Source organism: Motacilla alba, chromosome 2, assembly GCF_015832195.1.
Source record: "Motacilla alba alba isolate MOTALB_02 chromosome 2, Motacilla_alba_V1.0_pri, whole genome shotgun sequence".
Taxonomy (NCBI): Eukaryota; Metazoa; Chordata; class Aves; order Passeriformes; family Motacillidae; genus Motacilla; species Motacilla alba.
In genome coordinates, this window is record NC_052017.1 from 118,886,151 (window position 1) to 118,909,400 (window position 23,250).

A 23,250-nucleotide genomic window follows, 5' to 3' on the forward strand; every position below is an offset into this window, starting at 1 on the left:
AGCACAGAAATGCTATAAAACCACTCAGTGTTTTATGTAAGTCTGTGAATCTCTTCTAATTTTCTTACAATGTAAAAAGTGATTTTAGAATGAGCATGAATTTATATTGCTCTTTATATTACTGGAGCGATTTGGAGAATTTAACACTGGTCTTGGTAATATGGTTAGTTCAAGTGAACTATGGGCCCCATTCCTGATAAGGAGAAACAATCTGTCCCCAGCAAAGAGATCATTTATGCCAGAGCTAGAAACTTTAAAGGAACTGAACCTGATGAGGCTCAGGGGAATTTACAAGTACAAGGATTTTATGTAGGTCCACAGAGCAATGACATGAGGGATCTGTGATGCAGAATTTTTTCTTTCAGTTTTATTTAAGAACAACAATTCTGCTATACAATCAGAGACCAGGCCAATTGCAGTAACTCCTTACAACCACATATATTTCCATTTCACGAAATTGGAATTAAGCGATCCAGATTATTTCTATAAATACACATACAAAAAAGTAACAAGTTTCTTCTACCATCAGCTGACTGAATTATAGTAAACGGAGTTCTTAAAAATATCACCCAATTTATACGTGATTTTCCAACTGTTTCATTTTCACCTGAACCATTTTCACTAGTACAAGAGCCTAATGATTTCCTAGGTGTGAAAATTCTTAAACCAATAAATCTGGAAAAAAAAGTTAAAAAAATTATAAATCATATAAAAATCTGAATCTTAATTTAGTATTTAACCTTATGATGATCAAAACACACAAACAAGTGTTGAGACAATTGTTAGAAGCATTTGCTTTGGATGATAGGCACAGATTAAAAAGGTATTCAGTGCTCTCATGTAATGGATATGCATATTATCTCAGGATAATAAAAATTTTATAGACTACCACTGCATGACAATGAAGAGTACACATACAATTTTATTAATATTATTATTGTTTCATATATATACAAGGCTTTCAATCTTCCCATATTCTTTTTGGGTTTAATAGTTACAGTCTCAAATTAATCTTGCAGTTCTTCTAAAAGGCAATATAAAACTATAATATTAAAATCCACTGAAATATTAGTATTTGACTTCTCAAATGGCAATTAGAAGTTTGAATCTGAATTACTTCACATGCAAATAAGGTGCTTTTTATATGTCAGAGGAGCTTGGAGTTGATAAGAGCATTTTTAATGAAGTGTTTTAAAGGATGTGGTTTTCTATTAAAAGAGGTCATCTATTACAAGGAGTTGGCAATTCTGTTTTAGCGGTTGGCTGCAGAACCTCACACCAGCTAATTCTCACAGACTTCACTTCCTAGTCCTTGGGGTAGTCACCAACCTGGCCAGCCTGCACACACCGCAAGTAGCCATCCTAGAAATATTATCAAGAGATTATCATGGAAATAAAGCCAGACCACAAGAGAAGGGAGGCTCCTCCACTCCCTCAGAGCCAGCCCTCTAAAGTGGATTGTGGCAAGCCTCCAGAGCAGTCCAGTTGCTGGGCAGCATTTGCTGCAGCAAAGCTGCTCTCCATCTCCTTTGGTAAAAAGCAGAGCAGATGGAAATTTCCTGTAGGCTGGTCTTGGCCCACAGACCACTGTTTGGATGATACTCCTCCACGAATAAGAGCAATCCATTCATTGCAACAAGCTGACTGGCCCTACTGTCTTTTACAACACAGCTCGGTCCAATCCCTGCAGTCGGTGATAAAGCACAGCGCAGTGTGAGCACATTTCATCGCCTGTGCCCGGGTAGGAACTAAGCCATGAAGGAAAATATGGCCATGTCACGCTAAGCAAAGAAACATATGAGTAACTCTGGCAAGCACCTAAGATAAGGCTTTTCTGAATGACTAAAGGTAATGTTATATTGATGTTATGATAAATTATTACCTACGGACACAGAGTAAGCAGACACAGCAGCAGAAACTGGGCAACCATACTCTTCAGAGTGGCAGCTGAAATGTTCTTCTCTTAACAACATTGGAAAAAAAGAACAGAAAGAAATCCTTTACACAATAAAAAATGTTATAAACCTGTTGTGTCCTGAAAGTTTCCAAATTTTAATTAGAATGAAAGAAACATTTCAATATACGTAACCAACATGGATTTTTTACAAGACTCAAAAGAGCTCTCACTTTCTTTCGCGTTCCCTTGTCTGTCCATCATAGCTAAAACACTGTGGAGCTCAAAGCAGAACTCTGTCCTGACTTCTGTTCCCTTTGCAATCTCTGTTGTACATATCTTGTTTGCTATGCACAGGCTGCTAAGAGTGCTTTTCCAAACTCCATTCAAACATGAGTCAAGCTGCAGGTCATTGATGTAGCTTTTCTGGTTGTTCCAGTTACCACAAAATGAGTCTGCCAGCTTTTCCTGAAGAAATTAAAACATTGAACAGGATGAAATAGCCCTTTTAAGGACTAAAGACAAAAGGTGGTCACTATGAATTTATGATATTCCATTATTTATCTGATATTTGAAGAGGAAAGCTAGGAAAGGGAAGGGAAATTTTCTATATTATGTTTAGGACAGAGGAATCATTGTTGAGCTCTGCCCAAAGGTTTCTTACAGGGCTTTGCAAAAGGCAGTGCTACCTATCACATGAAGAAAAGGCCCACTCAATCACCGTATGCAGCCAGTGTTGCAGCTTCATTTTCTGCAGTCCTTCCCTGCAGAAAATCTCCTGGGTGAGCAAACTTTCCCTGGAAAGGCTCCTCAATGGTCCTTTCCAGCAAGTAGAGTACATGGGGAATATTCAGTAGGTATTTGCTGCTCAAGTGCATTATATCAGCAGAGACAGAGAGTGTACAGGCCTTGTCTGGATGAAAAGTTAGGGCTCTCTTCAAAGGCTCTCCAAGCAGCCTAAAGCATATTTAAACCAACCCGAGAGTGCAGGGGAACAGAAGAAGAACTCTTTCTTATCCTTTTGTACTCCTACTTTTCTGTCACACTAAGTGCATGGAGTACAGTCAAAGGCAGGATGGCTGAATTAACTCAGAAAAAAGCTGTCCAAAAAAGCTGAGCAATCAGTCCTCAAAAAATTAATGATAAAAGACTTTGAATAAAGCCAATTTGTAATGGAATGTAAGAAGGGAAGTCCCTAAAGAGAAAACTGTCTACCAGCTCTGCAGCAGGTTTTGCTGCCCCATGCAGTTTACCATGGCAAGATGCCAACTTGGCAAGACTCGCTCTTCTCCAAGGAGCCTGGCAGAGATCCAGCCACACTCACAGGTCTCACTGCTGCTGCCAAGCTCAAGGGGCAACTGAAGACCCTCTTCTGTGAATCTGCAGATCTGGTTATGACTGGGGATATTTGTGTTTCAAAATGTTCTTAACCAAGTCAAGTTCCCTCTGTGTTTATACAGTGACTGAACAGGCGAAACAGAATACTTAACCCAGCTACAGAAATGAGCCACAGATTGTTAATTATATGGCTATTTGCACTTTGACTGGAAGAGGAAGTAAGCTGGTTATAACTACTTTGGGCTTTACTCCTGCAACTGCATTGAAACCACATTTATGACAGCTGAAACTTGCAATTTATATAAATGTAGGCGCTTCCTGTTTTTGAAACAAGTCGTGGTCTGCTTGCCCTTACCTCACATAACGTCACTGGAACCAGAATGTATTAAATGCGCTCAGTTTTACTGACTTTATGATCTTATTTTGCTAATTATTTTTAAATGTGTAGATAAAATACCTATTTTGGACTACTGCTGCCAAGCATATCTATTCCTAGGACCTAGCTGGGCTCTTTAGGCATTAGGAAACTCATGTTTTTCACATGTGAGACTGAAATGCCCAGCTACCACCAGGGCATGCTCAGTCCCGGGTGACGTGGTCACGGTCACTCTCAGATGAGGAGGCAGGTGCATCACACTCCCCCAGCAGGCAGGCTGCACTCTGAACTACACATACAGGCAGACCTAACTTTTCCACTCAATATGCAGTATTTCAAGTAATTTGCAATAGCACCAATAATGAAAACTTTATTATTTTGCACAGTGTAGTGTTCATTCTTCACTGTGGCTAGTCTATGTTCAATTTTACAGACAGTGAGTATGGGGAATAACCACAGCCTTACTAGCATAAATTGAAGAAAATCACAATTTGACTAGAAGATAATTCTGAAAATATTATTTAAAAACCCTAATAGGCAGGAGCATGTTTCTTGTCCTTTTCTCTCATTTTGATTATTTATGTGAACTGGGACTCACAAACCAAACTTCTGCAATGAGTACAATTACGTAAATCAGCACTCTTGCTTTTCCAGTACAGTCATTTTCCTACAAGATTACAGAAGGAAGACTGATCCTACTGTTCAACCGGAAAGCAAACGGATGTCCAGTAATTCCTGATGATAAAATGTGGTAGTTCTTACCAAAAAAACCACATACACCCCCATTTAATTTACAGTGTATTCCTCCAGATTTAGTTTGCAACATACTGTTTGAAAGTCAGGTATCCCTCTAAATCCAAGATATTTACAGTCAAGATAGCCAAAATCCTCAACAGAGAGAAGGGGCAGCATTTCTACCGCCCTTGTTTTGCTCTCCAAGACCACAACCTTATACTTCAGACCATTCGATCCCACCCTTTAGGCTTTAAGAACTCACCAGCTCCACAGTGCTAACAGAGTGAACAATAATTACAGAACTCTTACTCTCACGCTGTAAGAAGACTAAATAAAAATTCAGTTTAAAAGTCCTTGTGTAAAAACTTCAACTTGAAGAAACACTAGAGCTAAAATTTTAAAATTTCACCTGATTGATTGATTTCTCTCTACTTTAAAAGTAAACACAATATACAGTCAAGCAGGCATTTCTTAAAAACACTTCCTGTGGTTGCCTTCTCAACCAAGGCATGGTTTTGAAAGCAATTTACAACTACAAGAGGCGGGTCCTGCCATCCCTCTCATCCAGGCCATCTTCAGCAGAGACATTTGTCCAACTCTGCTGTTATGAAGTTCAAAGAGGTCAAGAGCCAGCCAAGTGACTCAATCAAAAATGCATCGAGCTGTCCTCTGGTTTAGCTCCCTGAGCCAGCTCAGCCCAGAGCTGTGACTGCAGTGGCACAAGGGAGAGGGGGCAACACCTCAGCACAGAGGGTGCAAGCCACACTTCTGGAAGCTGTCAGACCAATGCTAGCTGCCATGATGTCACGTTCGTGGCATCTCCACAAAAACTGGCTGCATGTTCAGCCCCTAATCTCCAAACAAGAGAGGACACATAAAAATCTAATTCATGATGTCCATCTAGAGCTGCCCAGATTGAAGAGACTCACTGAGCTTCAAAGTCTCCACTCATCTTCTGACTTTTTTTTCTGACTGAAGCCTACTGTTTCTACACAGAAACGCTCAAGTCCAGATCTTCACAAACTTATTTCCCAAAGTAATGTGAGCATTTCTAATAAGGAGAAGGAAAAAAGGACTTAATGAAGGCAACCCAGATTGCCTAAATGACACATCATAATGGAACAATTCTTCTGTTAAAGACCATGCAGATGTTATGATGGAGGCAAAGAAAGCCTTTCTTTAGCTACAGCACAGCTGCTGCTAACAACTTCAAAAAGACTTGGCACAGGAATTCAGCCACAAAACTTTCCCCTCACTTCATTTCATGAACGTCATCTCCAGCCTCAGTGAGCTGCACCAAGGACAAAACCAACACATGGGGAGTTTGCAGCATTTTATCGGCAGTGGGGCAGCTTTTTGCACTGGCAGTACTCACATGCACATTCAGAAAACTTGTCTATACATCTCCATTCCTCCTCATCCCAGCAATCCCTCAAAAGCAATGATATCCCACACTGCTGTCCTCCTACTTTTACCTCCATTATCTTCCAAGTTAAAGACAAACAAACTACTACATAATTAAGAAATATTACAGCTTAAAAAACAGCTGTAATAAACAGATAATTTCCTTTACTTTTTAAGTAAAGGAACATTAGAAAGTATTATCAGCTTTCATCCACATCCCTCATACACTAAGCTACTCTAAATGGACACTCTGCCCACAAAGCTGAAAATACCATAGCTTACAATTACCCTGAATTGAATTGTACATGGTTAATGCCAATCTTGTATTTCCCATGTAATATACATAGCACACAGAAAGTATATGTTCACTGACTAAATTCAAAGACCAGCTTTCCCCTTCAAATATGTCAAAGAATTGCAACCAGTTATGGCTGTAATACATAGTACATAGGAAATAGTACACAGGAAGAACTTGCATTGATTTTATAATATTTAGCAGTAAAGCACACAGAACTTGATCTGCTCTACATTTGTGATTTTCTTTCAGTGATGATAATGTTAAGACATATATCTGAGAACTTTAAGAGGCACGTATGTATATGAGATAAAATAAAAACATTTCGGACACATGGGAACAAAATCTTGGAAAAACTATTTTTAATGTCTCCCTTTTTTCTTCTCTTCTTATTCATATGTCAGCTTGCTGACTCCAAGACATTCTTAGGCATCTAGCATGTGAAGCTATAAACTGCTTTGTCATCTACAATATTTTTCCCACATCTGCAAATCTAAAAAGAATCAGTTCAAATGAGAACACAGCAATAGGAGCAACTAAAACATTAATATTTAAACTTCGTAAGTAAAACACACTAGGTAAAAATTCAGAAACAAAGAAAGAGAAACAGAAATTAGAGATAGAAACAGAAATGCACTGGAAGAGGATTTTTTTCAAAACCTGCTCAACTGCTTCACTACCAAAAACGTCATACAAAGCTGGAAGCCCACAACTTAAAAGACTACTAGTAATATTGATTAAAAACAGTGAGGAAAACTCATTAAACCAAAGGTAAAGCTTGAAATACTAGAAACATTAACCACAGTATTACTGTATTCATAAAAAACACAACATTTTGACATGACCTACTTTAATAATAGTAAAAAAAGTAAAGAATATGGGCTCTAGCCCCCTGACTCTACTGATCTTATAAAACACCATCTACTTTTCAGAATTAGCAACAGACTCATGAAATTGAACCAATTTGTTCAACAGATGTTTCAGTTGACTCAAGAGAAATTTTACTTTTCTATTGTAGAAACAGAGTGATCTGAGTAAAATTCCACTCTTATTAGCAGCATTTGAAGTATATTAGCTCATAATTAGCTGTCATTTCCATTCCTTCTTTCTTTGACATAACAGAAAACATTTTCCACACCGGATTAGACGTGACACTGAAATAAAGTAGGCACATTGATAAAAACAAGTCACCCTCCTTCGCTCCCCGCCACCCCCCGTTTTATGGGACACGCAGAAATGGCAGAGTTTCTATTTTCCTTGGCATTCCTGTCCCACATGAGCTGATAATCTCCCCGGTGTAGCTGTGCCAGTGTGCTGCCCTGCAGGCCCACAACAGCCCTGCTGTTCCAGTCCCGTGCTTTCCTCCAGCGGGCCCTGCTCGTGGTGAGATCCTTTCGTAATGCGTGCTATTGCATCAGTCTAATTGCAACATAACTCTCGATACTCTAGATAAAGCAAATAATTTCATTTTTAACTTCTGCTCATAAAATACAGATTGTTTCCCTGCCACCCCCACTGCCTTTTTCTGTTTATTTTCAAAGATTTAAAGAAAGACTTGCACACTGCACAGCAGTAGTCAAACAAAAATACCTCATGTTTTCTTAGAAAGCAGCACTTAGAAATATTGCTCAACACCTAAAGCATTAGTGCAGCCTTTCACAGAGCTGTATGTAGTAGATCCCCTGTGAGCAGGCTGGAAGGGGAACGTACATTCTTACCCTGTGTATTTAATATAATATTCAGCCATTATAAAACCTTCATAGTTTTTTACTCTCTCTCTCTTCCCTGCAGTAGAGGGAAATAGCTTATCTGGCAAGCACACTCACTATGTTTCTAGGCATTGAAAACATGCTCTTGGTTAATTCATAAAACCTGATTTAATTTTTTTTTGCATTCAGGTTAGCTAAGTTGAAACAATATTTAGCCTAATTATGCCTTGGCCAAAAAATTCTCTGTTATCTACTGATTACAACAGCATTGTAGCTAGCTATGGACATGACACTGGAAAAATACAAACCCCATGCCTGAGGAAATGCAGATGAAATTCAGACTCCAAGCCATTTTGATAGTGGGCATTACAAGCACTACTTAGTATCTGATACAATAACCAGGCACAAGAGTCATGTGCCTGCAATGAATGACAAATTTACATGTCATTTTAATTTTATGTACATATATTATCTGAGTTGACAGCATCAAAATATGCTGTGCTTCTTGCGCCCCAAATCATCTTGCGTGATACAAATGTCTACACTAAAACTAATCTGGATGCAAGCACTCGTAGGAGGAAATATCAGAAGCTAAGTCTTGGAAAACCTAAACTTTGCCTTTGTTTGCTTTTGTGGCATGGTACACGTCGCATTTATGTCATACCACTTCCACAGCACCTCTGTGCCGTTCAAAAACTTACAAAATTCCCACTAATCAAAACAATAATCTGTTTCACTCTTGGCATTTGGAGTATGGTCCTATACCTGATTTACTGCACACTACTCAAACTTTTTTTTGGAAGACAGAACAAGTGATTTCTTTGTGAATTCAACGGTACAGCTGAGTGCTCCATCAACATAATGGTTAGTCCGACCCTTACTTTGTTACTCCTAGCCTAGAATAACTGTGTTATTCCTAGCTTACTAACTAAAGCAATGACAGCTTTAAGGTCAAAATGATTCTCCAGTTCTGAAGACAACTTTGTCTCCAGTTTGGCATAACTCAGACCTAATTTTTCACAGCACTTGGCATTATGTTGTGCTTTATATAGCACCTCCAAACCTCAGCCCCCACTGCCTCATCCCCAGCCACCAGTGGTCAGTACTTTTCCAAGCAAGATCAGAAGACCTCAAGTCATCCACAAGAAAGCAAGGATCAAGAAGCTTACCCAGCATCACCTAGGAAGTCTGCAGCACAGCCAGGAAGGGAGTCCCGCTCGCCAGGGCAGCATGCAGCTGCACAGAGTACCAGAATGGCTCCTGCCTTCTGCAATCCCCTGCCTCGTCCACCACGCACGTCTTGACTTCTGCTGGAAGTGAGGCAGGGGTACTCCAGAGAACAGCCTTCTCCAATGCATCAACCAGATTCATTCCCAGAGCAAGTCCATCCTGTGCACAGAACAGAGCAGGAGTCCTGCAAGAAAAAAAAAACCAGCACATTAGCATGTGACTTAATACCATTAAATTGAGGGACTTCCTCAGAAGGGGCCAAACAAAAGAGATTTGCAAAGATAAGCTCAGTTTTGACAATCCTTGACTTGGACACTGCCACACTGGAAAAATGTTTGCATTCACCACTTCTAGAAATAAGAAACAGAGACATCAGACATTGTCACACTGACACCTACAAAAAAACAGCAGTTGGTCTGAAATCTTTAGATATGCCACACAGCTTTTGTGGGAAAGTAATATCAAATTGGTTGCAAATGTGAAATGATTCTCTGCATGGAAATTAGCCATAGGTGATGACTGAAAACACCCTCAAAGAGCTTCTACTGAAATCAAAGAGTGTTTACTTAACATTCTAGATCTCTGGACCTTCCAGAACAAACTTCTCTGCCTGTTTTCCTCAAGCCATATCCTCTGGCCCATGCTGATTCAAGACCTGGTCCTTCTTCATTCCTACCTTCAGCACCCCTGCCAAGGCTCTCTTTACCCTGCTCTCCAAGGATTTTCATCTCTCCCAGCTCAGTCACTTCCAGGCTTGGCTAGCAGTGCCACACTCTCCTTGACTCCCCCTTCTCCCTTCATTCCTCCAATATTAGCTCTCACTCTGCCACCACGTCTGCCTCCCCTGTTCACAGTCTACGGCATTTTGGGGCCAGGACCACACTAGAGTCCCACGCATGTCAACGTCCCATGCATTTGCTTCTGGCTCTCAGGCACTAGGGTATAGACCCAGCTTCCCTCTCCTCTTCCAGGCCACACAGCTCTCACATGCCCAGGACACCATGTGAGATCTGTAATTTCTTTAAAAAACTAAAGTTTGTTTCGATCTGAGAATTTTGCAATGCTGACAAAGGCAAAGCTGTGACTCACAATCGTCTCTTCTTCCCCACTGTCCTTCACCAGCGCTTCCCACACTCTAACTCCTAGTTTCTGTTTCAAAGGGAGGGACATGGAGCATTTCCAAAAAAAGACTAGGTTTTTTTTCTGTTTCGTTTGTTTGTGGGTTTTTTAAAAATCTACAACGAGAAACAACTTTTTCCACACATGCTCACAGAGCGCTAAATTTTCTTGGCAGCAAAAAAAAAATTAAGCTGGCGGCAACTGCCTTGTGCCAAAGGCTAACATTTTGTAAAGTTATAAAAAATTCCAAGGAACATCCTATACTGAAAAGTACCAGGCAGCCTTCCTTAGTACAACTTCTGGCACTTTTCTTTCAGCCCTTAACAGCTTAACTCACTCAGCTCACTCAAACCAGAACTGTGCAAATCTTGCCACCTGAGCGGTCAAGCTGAGGAGTAGCAGCTGGGGGTGGACAGTGTTGGGGGGAGCCCCATGCCACGCAAGCGGCCCTTGCCTTCACCACCAGTTTTATTTCATGCCTACAAGCAACATATACACAGCATCATCGGACAGCACGCAGCACAGCCAGCATTCCCTCAGATGTTTTCATCCTGGAGGTACCAATGACTGCCCGAAAAGCTACAGCTGCTCAAAAAATACTTCTAGGCCAGGAAGACCTGAAGTGAAATGAGTTAGCTTCATTCCTCATTAAGGTCACACACAGCTAATAGAGGTGATTTAAGCAAAACCATTTTACTTTACATTTGCAGTAAATCAGGAGCAGCCCTGTATAAGTTACAAAAGCGAAGGATAACTTCACACAGTACTATTGCCTGTGATCACCTGCCCCTGCCTGGAGTGGAAATAGCCGTCTTAAATGAAATATTGAGAAGCTTCTTATTTCCTTTTCTCTATTTAGCTATTTACTTATTTATCTCATCATGAAAAACAAATGCAGCATGCTGTCAATATACAAAGGAAAGAATATATATATATATATAAAACAAAAAGGAAAACCTCTCAAAACAGATAACATTCTTTTAGAGCAAAGTCCAACTTAGAGATTCTTATACTGAGCTCACAAGAGCAAACAGAGCAACAATTTCCTGATGGCTCTTGCAAATATTTTGTATAAATAAGGTCCAGAAGAGGAGACCAGGAAAAGAAAAACATTCACATGCTCACAGACAGATGTTAATTATGACATGGATTAAATGCAATATGACATTTATTTTTCAATAAGAAATAATTATTTCTAAGGAATGACTAGCCATTCCTGGGAGATCGTATTTAGTCTAGAGACATTTGATGCACCTAATTCTTAACAACTATGGCAAAAGAAGTTTGGGACCCACATGCACAGTCCTAGAACAATTATGTTAATTCTTACAAAAATAAACTGAGAAGCTTCAACATCAATATGTAAAACAAAATGAGCATTAAACGCTTACCAACCTTTTCCAAAATTACTAAGAAATAATTTTATCATATTTTGAATTCAATTTAGCAATGAAACTGGCTATCAAGCGTCCATATTAGCTGTATGTACTTTTTTAAAGCCAGAATAATTATCTGATCACTAGTTACAGTTCAGATGAAAAATATAATTAGGTTGAAGAAAACTTCAGTACTTCAATGTACAATCATGGAAACTACACAAAACTTCTTGCTTAAAAAACAAGAGCAGAATTTCATGCACTATTTCATTTGGCAGAGTATAACACATTTGCTGTCAGCAAAGGACTTTTTTCAGTGAAGAAAAAAGAAAGTATCTGAATTCATACAGCATTGCCCAAGTGATTAGAAGTATCAGTCACTGCTAGTTGTGTCTCAACTGTAAGCAACTGCAATAGATTTTGTTCCTACAGACCACTATACTGTGTTCCTAAAAACTCTTCTGAAATCCAGCAGACCTCCAAAAAAGCTATGTGTTTGTTTAACATAAACTAACCTAATTATTTTGTCATCAAAATCAATATTTATGGACCAAAACACTACTTCAAGTAGGAAAGCTTTAATGTAAAACAAATCATAAAACACTGATAATGGATATGCTTGAAAAGGCTCTAGGATTGCATGTATTTATATAAGATTTGTGAATGTATAAACACTTGGTTATATATGTCAAGAAAAAGGTGAGGCTCAGTGCAGTGAACTAAACATCTGAAGACTAAGCTTCTTTAGAACAGTGGACTCCTACAAGGACTTAAGACAGCTGGCTGAAGTGTATCAAATATCTTCCCTAACAGCAAAGACTCATCCAAGTCCATAAATTCATTGTTTCTATCTATCCTATTTTTTAAAGTAGTTTCCAGCATTTTTGAAATGCAAATTACTCCCTGAAAACCTTCAACAGCTTTTTATTGCTAATACAATTAGCACAAAGCCACACTCCAATGCAAACAGTGTGCCTGCTATGATCAACAACACTGGCATCATTTCGCGATGGATTCTTCTCTATATGAATAAAACAAATTCTGTTATAAATTCTGTTAGGGAAGCTGGTCTTTAAATCATCATAAGGAAAATAATTTCCCACAATACTAGAACTTTCAATAATCAAAAATCCCCAAATCATGATTCCTTTTTAATCTCAAGAAGTTTCTCAAAGAATTCTATAATTCTACATAACTATAAAATCCCATATACTAGCACCAACACAAAAACGACTTCATGCATTGATCAACATGTATAGTGTAGTTTATTCTTTCATTTCAATCTGTTCAAATAACATGACACAATGAGCTCAGTATAAAACATTATGGTTCTTATGCAAATTAACAGAATCCCAACATTAAGGTTACTGCTCCACAATACATTGCACACAGCTGCTCACAGCTTGCCTTCACACTGAAAAGTAGATTAAAATGGAATAATGAACTTCTACCTGTATTCCATTGATTTTACTGACTTGGGGCATAGTATTAAAAAAAAAAAAAGAAAAAAAAGTGAGTTACCAATACTGACAACAGCACCTACAGCTTCCAACTGCTGTGGCACTGCATCCCTTCGTTTCATGTCTCACTGTCATATGAAACAAAGCCCTTGCCCTGGTGCCCTGGTTAGAGAAAAAAGGGATGGAGTTTCTAGCACTGTTTAATTCCATACCACCCACGTCATGGCAGGAACATGGTTCCAGCAGGAAGAAGCTGAGGCTGGAAGCAGAACCCAGGAAGGGTGTGTGCAGCTCTCAGGGCCAGCTTGGCACGCCTTGTCCCTCTCTGCTGCCGGCAGTCCCTTCTCCGCTCCTCTGAACCGCAGCATTTCTGGTTTGGTGCTGAAAGACAGCGCCAGCGAGCCCCAGCAAAAAGAAAATGGAGCCCACTGGAGCCACATGGAGCCCCAGCCACAGCCATGGCAGCCACAGCAGCCGCTGGAGCTGCGGCTGGAGCCCGAGATGCGGTCAGAACCACTGAGCGTCCCAGTCCCGCTCCTGCAGTCAGGCCAAGAGGAAGGGTCCCCTAAACTGCTTCAAGGCCCTGTCACATCCCAGCAGGTTTAGTCTGGTTTCCCACTGTTTTCCAGCTGGGAGGGAAGTAAGGCCAAGAGCATCCCTGCCACACTGCCTTTGTTTTCCCATCCACCACACGGCTCAGCATGGGGCCGGTTGCCATTCTGCCTTTGGCTGGGAAACCACACTGGGTTCTGTCTTCAGGAAATGTTTTTGGTTTGTCCAGTGGTAAATCCTCTTTTGTAAGTAAAACACTCACTTTATTACATTCCTTTATTAACATTGCTGTGGTTATTGCAATTTTCCAGTAAATTGTGATTCCATTTTATAATCTCTCCTAGTGTTTCCTCCACTACCAGAAGGGAGCGGGGGAAAGGGGGCAGCTTGAATGGTTTTAATTTTCCCACTGTGTTTTGAACTAGCACACTTAGAAACCAAGTCAAGCACAATGAGCACCCACAACACCAGCCCTCTACTGTTAACCCTAGCCACCACTGTGAGCTCAAGGTAATTCAGTTTCAGTCAAATATTCTTCAGGTCGAATGACTTTTCCATTCTTTACCAAGTCTTGAGGGAAACACCAGACGCAAAGAGTCAACGTGTCATAGCTTTGTGGACATCAGCTCATGTCCCCCGCAGACTTTTTCTTGGGATCTACAGCAATTTGCAGCACCTCAAGCACTGTTCTTACTGACTAAAGCTTGGTTATGTCATGAGCACTTCTTTGAGACCAACATTTAAGCTCACCTCACTTCATGTACTCTACAAGAGAATTTGTTTTCTTTAGTCTACGAATAACGGTGCCAAAACAGCTACAGAGCAAATAGTAAAGAGGTATATAGCAGTATGTAATCCATATGCTGTCTACTAAAATAAATCTACTTGTAGTCTGTTGTTTTCAAAACAATGCACCTGAGTCTCAGATTTGTGAATACTGGATGTCATATACTTAGGTATGAATTAACTTATTTTTAAAGTAAATCAGAGTTATAAAAACAAAACTAAGTACCAGCACAGATACAAGGATATCTTGCATAGAAGTTAACAAAAAGTCCTCAGAATAAATGCATATACACCGGTAGTATTCTCGGACCACTGAGGTGGTTCTTAGGATATATCTCAAAGTGAAAATGACTCCTGGCACACATTTGGCTTTGGTACTGTACCAAAGAAAACCTTTTAAAGTTATCTCCCTCTTATTACTGTGGCTTGCAGCAGAAATACACTCTGACCCTTTATTTTTGTGAGCAAATCCCCATTTCTGCTACAGGGAATCCCCATTTCTGCTACAGGGCTCTATGACTATTATAAAACTATGCTTTAGTTTCCACCAAGGTAATTTTCAGACATTCAAAACTACATTATATAATTCATACATTTTCCAGAGACACAAGAAAGTTCTCCACAGAGCACAGAATAAAAAATAGGAGAACCGAGAAATATTATTACTCCTAAACACATAAAAATGCATGTTATGCATAGATTCTTTACCAAAATAATGAACATTAAACTCTATTAAACTCCATTATACTCTTAGTGACTAATTTGCGAAATTCTTTGAATAAAATGTCCTTTTTTACAATAACTTGCTATGCCAACAGTGTGCTTAGCTCCAGAAACTGTAGGTTTTGAGCCTCAAAACCATGATGAGAAGGAGCAGAGAATATTTTCTACGGATATTGTGTGAGGAAATGTGAGTGTGGTGCCTCAGTGCTTGACAGCTCTGATTTAATACACTGATTTCTCCTCTACTGCGTGGGCTACATTTGTAAAACTTAGTAATCTCCTTTTTGGTATATCTTTGGAACCCACAAATCATTCCCTCTCATAGAAACCACCCCAAACACCATCACATTATTCTGGAAAGAAATGCTCAAAGTGTGCTGTCACACCAGAGTACTGAGCCAACCTAACAGTTCACTATTAAAAAGCTGCCTGCATTCATCCTATGCTGCTCAATTTATCCTGCCATCCCAAACTGCCTCAGTCACTTGTTGATGCTTCTCCCCTTTGCATAGACAGATTAACTCTTGCTAGCCCAAAGACTGGGAATCAGGCACGTTCACTGCCAGCTAAGTACATTTGATTAAGCTAGACCAGCCCTCTGAAATCTGATGACTATTGCCAGCTCCTGTCTCTTTCCAACTGAGGTTGAAGAATCTCAGAATACTCCAAACAGCAGTTTCCAAGCTGTAATGCATGGCTGATAGCCTCAATAACTGCTCTGTAATTAATCTGGCAAAACTTAGCATACACCAGCATTATAAATGCCTAGATTTCACAAAGTGATAGCAGTAGCCAGTAAGAAAATTTAGTAAGGGGAAAGCATCCTCAAAAACATATTGAAGCACTCAGCAACAAAGCTTGCCTGTCCCAGGTCCTTGTACAAGAACTGAAGAAAGCCCCCAGTACATCAATCTGCCCCACTCATGGTTTCAGTGGCACTTCTTTCACCGTCAGCCAGTGTGGTGGATACACTGCAAACTCCACTGTGCAGCAGTTACAGAAGTATTTGTAAGTTTTTCAGCAAAGAGGGAAGAAAAATCAACACTAACTTCAGTATTTTGGTTCAAATTGTGCTGCCTGGTTTTTTTTATTTTTTTATTTCTTGCCAAGCATGGGTCTTTTCACCCCTTTAAGCCAAGTCACCATCAACTCACTATGAAACCCATGGAAAGAGACAGCTTCTCTATCACAATCTCCCCAAATGTGAAATGATTTTAATACTTACCTCCAGTGACAGTTACAACACAGAAACAGAGAATTATTATATATTAATCCTACACATTCCTGAGTCACAAAAGAACAGACAGCATTTAAATACACATTTCAAATGAGAGAAATTGACTAAATTTACTAAGAATAATACTGTGCATATGCATCTATACAGATTACTTTATATATAAAAATATAAAGTTGAACATATATAAAAATATAAAACAAAATTGAACATTATCTATAAAAATATAAAACAAACACAGCATATATATTTAATTTCTAATTTCTAAAAAAACTGTCCCAAAAGTGCTACTCAATTCTTCTAAAAATCAAACCAGTTCCAGTGTTATGACTAAATTTGGTGACTCATATTCTTTGGTTCCAGGATTTTTCTGCAGATATCCCCAGAAATAAAGAAACTGCTTTTGTTTCTGCTGAACACAATTGGAGTTAAGTTGCATCTCTCAAAAGAGAGAGAATATTTTACTTGTTTCAAGTGTTCATTACATGCAAGTGGGATCAAGTAGAAAATCTGCAGCTGCTATACCTACAGCTCAGTCCAACTGCAGTCCCCAGCTTTCACCAAATAAATGTTCTTATGCAAGGTAGGGTGCAAAGAAATTCTGACTACACATAAATTAAAGGAGGTAAAGAGAGCTTCACACTTTGCTGCAACGATTGGTCATGCTCACTGCACCTATTCAGAGCACCCTGAACACCCCCATGCCACGTTTCTGTCCTCATCTATTTCACAGACTATTGACCCACCTTATCCACTCCTTGAGTCACATGAGCACTACTCCTCCCTTCAGCCCCTTTTTGGGAAGCTAAGGGCCATTAATATGACTGCTACCTGACTGGTTTCTAACCAGGCAGGCCAGTTTTATTGCTACCTTAATGAGTGCAAATGAGAGAACTGCATTTTCCAGTTTTCTGAGTAGCCACTCCAGCAGGGGACATGTGGAAACACTGGTGCACACGCCTGTCCACGTCCCGGCAGACTCCCAGCTCTTGCATCACACTGGTGGCTGATACCCCTGCACATTCACAGGGCAGCTGAGCATGCAAACCAACCACCTTTAGATGCAAATGATTTTTTTTTTCTTTAAAAAGTGGCCAACTGGCATGCGTAACTCTGTTTCTCCTCTTGCATGACAGCAGGACAGATTCCCATTTCTATCAACAGACTGCAAAATGTTTTGTAAACCATCCTTCGGTAACACCAGAGCTTCCTGCCTCACATTTCTTCTACTTCCTCTTTCCTCTACCCCACTTCCCATACCCCTCAAATCTTCTTTCTATCTATCTATCTATCTATCTATCTATCTATCTATCTATCTATCTATCTATCTTCCCATCTTCCTCCTGGGCATGACACAGGTCTATCAGAGTGCCAACTTTGTGAGCTGCACTAGGAGGATGGGCAGAGGCAGTTGGGGATATTGCACTGGAAGGTGTTAACGGCCACCATCAAATGGTTCTTTCATCTCCAGGCAATTACAGAGCTGGGCCTGCTAACCAGATGCAAGGGGCTCCCTCTTCCCCTCATGTCTTCCTTCTGCATCCCAGACAAACAGAAGTGCCATCAATTTGAGTCCAAGGCCCTATAAACCAATTAGAGGTTTATTTTGAACTTAAAAAGAAGAAAAGGACTGTTTTGCCTTTATAGATGTCAGAGGAAGTTTGCAAACCAACAGTGCAACTCTGAAAGAGACTCTTGTAACAACTCCTGTCTGCTTAAGAGGTGGCTGAAAATATGCAATTTGATTGCTGAAGTTTAACAACATTTGAAATTCTCAGAAGTTCTTACCAGAATCATATGTATAAAAATGAATTTTTAAAAGCTTCAAAAACTAGATGGAAAGGATGTAAGATTGGTTAGGTACTTTCTACTAATTAGTACTGCTTTTATTATACAGGGCAAGAAAATGACAATTTTTTTTCCTCAACTGGCAGTGAACAGCCAATTCAATAAGCTGCGTTTTTGTTTTCTGTGACAGGGCAGTGGAAAAATCTCTTTCATTTATTAGGTCTGCAGAGACCAAAACTGGCTGGGTGTCAAACCTGCTTTGTAAAAGCCCAGATCCATTCAGCCATGTGTAGATTCCATAATTCTTTATGACCTGTTCTCAGTATCAGCTTCACAAAAGATGAAACTTTCGTGTCTTCCAGCGAGTGTTAGTGCAACCCTTTATAAAACGAAGCAAAAACCTGAACTGACAGTTCAACACAGAAAGGAAAAAAACCCACCCTAATGGCAGTGCCAAATCAAATTAGTTTTAGGTTTTTTTTTCCAGATGAGCTTTGCATAAAGATATAAAATGAGGTCCCCTATAATGGTGAATAAGCAAGCTGTATAAATACGTAAATTTTAATAGCTCATTGCTCCATGCCCCACTGCATGCACCTATGCTTAAGTGACAGTTTCATCACCTCACTGGTGATTGCAGAGTATCCAGAATTTGTCATGGGGACAGACAGGGCAAGGCCTTAAGCTGAAAGGTCTGATGGCAAACTGAAATGTAAAACAAAGGTGTTTTTTTAGGAGAATGGGGCTTTCAAGATAGAAGAAAACTAGGAGGGTGGAATGACTGATTCTTTTAACTACAAGAATAGCTAGATGGCTTTGATAAACTGGATAAAATGTGCTGCCCTGTAGTTAAAAACTACCTCTCACATCAAATCAGGTGCACACTATATTATATCCAGGGAAAAATATTAAATTTCAATTTCTAGTAAACACACCCAGTATCACATTCTTACATTTTTTACAGAAGAAGCTTATAAATAACAGCACTTATAACACTTTATAATCTCAGACTGTGAAACTGAAATAACTAATTAATCATTTTATTCATTTTATTCAATTTTATTGGCTATGCTAAGATTCCTCTCTATCTGTCTATACTGACAGCATTTGCTTGAAACGTCCCATTGTTTTGGCAAAGCATTTTTTCACCTATTGCATTCTTTAAGGTAAAAAGAACTACATGCTAACTCACAAATGTTTCCCACATTATTAAGTACTGTAAACAATCATTTTACCATTAAACCAAGGAATTCTTGTGAAACATGCAATATGCTTCACATATGCCAGAAGTCTAGTGTCCTCATTCCATACTCAGTTTGTAATCCTGCATCACAGGATCCTGTTTACACATATGTAAACATTAGCAGTCTTAAGAACACCTTTCCATGCAAGTTACATGCATTTATCAAGAACAGGTAAAGATGAACACATGTGCGTGATTTTCTTCAAAGTTTAATAAAATCTGCAGGGTCTTTAGGTCACCGGAAAATACGTGTGATTTTTATCACCACCACATAAACAGCCTTCTTTAATAGTCCTCTCTTCAGTATGCAGCCTGAAGATCACAGGAGCACAGAGACTCTGAACTTCAGTTTCATTTTCACAAGAGCACCGGGAATGTTACACAGCACCATTTCTAATATGGAGAAGGGAATCTGTGCTCCTCACACACAGGTTTGCCACAATTCAAACTTCAGCTGGAATCTGCTGATGGTTTTAGGATAAGGAGTAAAAATTTTAGAAGTAAACAAATGCAGCATTCATGAATACAACACAGAAACAATTCAGAACGGTTTTAGGAATACGATGCTCAAATATGGCTTGTTTAACATTTAACATTTCAGAAATCTACTGCAAAACATTAAAACTCTAACCTAATCTTTGTTCCTCGTTTGAAGCAGAACAGCTTTGTGTTGCCTCTAAAAATAGGGAGGGAGCAGTGGGGGATGGGAAGGGGACTGAATAAGAGGGTAAGTGGGAGCGAGAATTGATACACCATACTGGCAGTAATTTTAAAAAGACTAGTGACCAGTATTCTTAATACTATGGCTTTCCTAACAAAGTCAAGCACTTTCTCAATTACCAAATAAGAAAGGTCATCCTGTACTTTTTATTTTGTACATGCACACGCGAAGGAAAAAAAGGAAAAGTTTTGTTTCATCTATTACCAAAACCATCATTCTGCAGTCAACACTTTTAATGAAATACAGGCCAAAGGATTAGTCAGAACAGATTCATGGAAAACAAAGGAAATCAGTATGAAAATACAGATAACTAAACTACACAACTAAACCCAAAAGAGAATCCTGCTTAAGTACCTCCAAATATTGTCCTACAAGGGTCCCTGCAAGGGCTTCCACTCATCCCAGTTGCTGCAATTGGCAGCAACTATAGTAGCCACTGCCCTGAAGACGAGAAAGTATACTAATATCATCATTAAAGCCCTGAATTAAGTATTCTAAGTATCAAATGTGTCTGCAATGTATTCCATGTGTGTTAGAAGTCTTAGGAAAATTCTTTTTTTCAGAAAAAGAGCAGTCTGGCAGGGAAGGCTACGGGTGATGATACAGGGAAGGCAGTTGCTGCTGAGCTGTTGACCAGCTGGAAAGACAAGTTATTTCAAAGCTACAGGTTTCACAAACAAGCTAAGAAAGTAAACTAATTGTGTCTGTCACAGGAAAACTTGTGATGAGCCAGAGGATGGGCACCGAGCATGGAGCATCACAAACACAGCACTGCAGGCCTGGTCCTGGAGAGGCAGAAGCAGCACAACCCAGCACTTTCCATGGCTTAACATTAGGCCCATCTCAGCTGGGGCTTTATGTGAGTAAACATGACTCCAGGAGTTTTTTACAGAGAGTTATTTTTAAATACCTGACCATATGAGCTTCCTTGGAATAGGAAAAAAGGGGAGGCAAAACTAAACAGTCATTACACATATATTTAAATATAACATTAAAAAACCCACAAAATATTTAAACTTACTAGAAATGTTCACTTTCATTTTAATTTTAAAGTTGGCAGTGGACCAGGACCAAAGAAAGGTTATATTCTAACCGAGATGAAGCAGTGTGGATTTTCTAAAACCAGTCTTTAAAACATATAAGAGGGGGAAAAAACTCCCAAACTTGCCCAGAATCTCTCACTTAGAAAGTGGCAATTTGGGTTTGAGCTCTTACTCAGAGATGTGCTAAAATCACTCAGAGCTAGAAGAGCTGAAGTAGGAAAGGAAATAGAAGTGCACGACAGAAGAACGTGGCTGTACAGAGCTCAGTTAACAACACCCATATCAACACATTAGGTCAGGAGGTTTGACACAGAGTTTTCCCAAGAAACATGTGCACTAATGCCAAAAATGTTTTTATCTACTTCTGCTTGAAAATATGGACTTAAACACATCTGGATCTATGTAAATCATCTCCAAAGTTGCAGTGGGATGCTCATGGTCACAAGCAATAAGCATTATCAAGATAAAAGGCTGAGGCGAAGAAAGAAAACAATTACATCTAATGGCATATTTTGGAAATACTGATACTGTTTGACTGCTGGAAATCTAAAACCAGTATTTTTCCAGCAGTACTTGTTAATATATTTAGAATCAAATTCTGTAACAATAACTAAGATTACAAAGCAAACAACTGCTTGAAAACATGCTTTCAGTACACAGAGAGAAGTATCTGTTTACCAATCAACCTCAAATCAACTGTCCCCTTCTGTTTACTTGGGATACTTTTACCTGGCACTAGCAATAATGCATGCAAAAATTTGCATGGTTCTGCCACAGTTGTGGTTAATTATCCATTGCTGAAGTCCTCAGCAAAATTATTTGTCAAACAAAATGTCATGACAATGAAACAGTAGAATTTGACAATGGAACAGTAACATTCAAATATTAAAATTATGTTACCTTATCTCCATATATGACAGTAATTAATAGCCACTGAAAGAATGGGACCTTTTCCTGGCATGCACATTACCTTTCAAGATTGCTTAATTACTTACTCCCTAATACTTCCTTAGTTTTCTAAGCTCAGACTTTTATATAATTAGAAGAAACTGCTTTTTTTTTTATTTCAAGGAAAGCACACTCACCCCACATCTCAGTGGAAAACACAGACAGCTAAGCCTTTTCTCAAGTAATAAACTCCCAAAAAAAACCCCCTCAAGCATACCCCCTCTTCCTCTGAACCCACCAACAGAAGAAAAATACCAGAAACAAACAACCCCAAGTGATACTGGTTAATTTACTCATTTCAATATTTGGATATTCAATACATTTTCATTTACTATGTGTACGTCTGCATTTCTGGAACAACAAAGCTTCTCTTCACATGGCAAAGCACCATCTGCTGCAGACTAGTTTCCTTTCTGCTACATACACCCCATATACTTGAGATGATCTGATAACTTACTTCTGGTTTTGCACAATTACTGCAGCTAATGAAGTTTGTGGTTGTTTATTGGAGAGAGAAGGAAGAGCTACATCAGCTTAAAACCAAAAACTCTGTGATGCTGTATGAATCTTTCCTACAGTGGCCATTTTAAATGTCCATTTCATTACAAAACAGGAATTTCTTTTATGAGTTTCTAGAGTTTCTCTCAAAGTACACAACTCTAAAAAAATTACTAAAAAAGAAAAACAAGCCAGCCCCCAGAAAGACCATGAGCACTCATACCACATGTACCACTAATCATCCACAGAGACAGAATAAACCTCTCCATTACATACACATCTGAGTACCAGCAAGTTGTGCACTTACTTGTATTTGCAACATCTCTACACATCCCAAAACCCTTCATTCTAACCAGTGTTTAGGTTAATGGTTGGAGTCAATCCTCTTTGAGGTCTTTCTCAACCTAAATGACTCCTACGATCTAAGGTAATGTTTTTCGGGTTCCCTCACCTCAATGAGCTAATGAAAGGCTAAAGGCAATGAACTGAAAGGGGAATGAAATAAGACATGTCATATTTACAAGAGAAGATTTGGAGTTCCAACCATAAATTAGCTTTCTTCAAATTTTATTCCTTGGTATTTATAACCAGTTACAAGATAATAGTTAATTTGGCATGAGTGCAGCTGAGTATCTGCAGGAGACCAAAGTCATTAAAACCATCTGCAGACACCAAGTGGAAGTAAGTGATCCTAGGGCTACTTCTTTCTGCTATTACCTTTGTATCTTGAAGAGGCAGTACTGCTTTTCCACCCATATAAACCTTCTCAATGTTCAAC

The 23,250-nt window shown here is 39.2% G+C and overlaps 1 protein-coding gene across 3 annotated transcripts in view; it reads right to left on the reverse strand.

Moving 5' to 3' along the window:
• The window catches only part of NCOA2 (nuclear receptor coactivator 2), a 190,624-nt gene that overhangs the window by 111,127 nt on the left and 56,247 nt on the right, over window positions 1–23,250 (reverse strand). For all 3 annotated transcript variants that reach the window (XM_038127371.1, XM_038127372.1, XM_038127373.1), the window contains one exon: window positions 8,921–9,165. The gene's annotated coding sequence lies outside the window, so the exon portion shown is untranslated. The remainder of the gene's footprint in view (window positions 1–8,920; window positions 9,166–23,250) is intronic.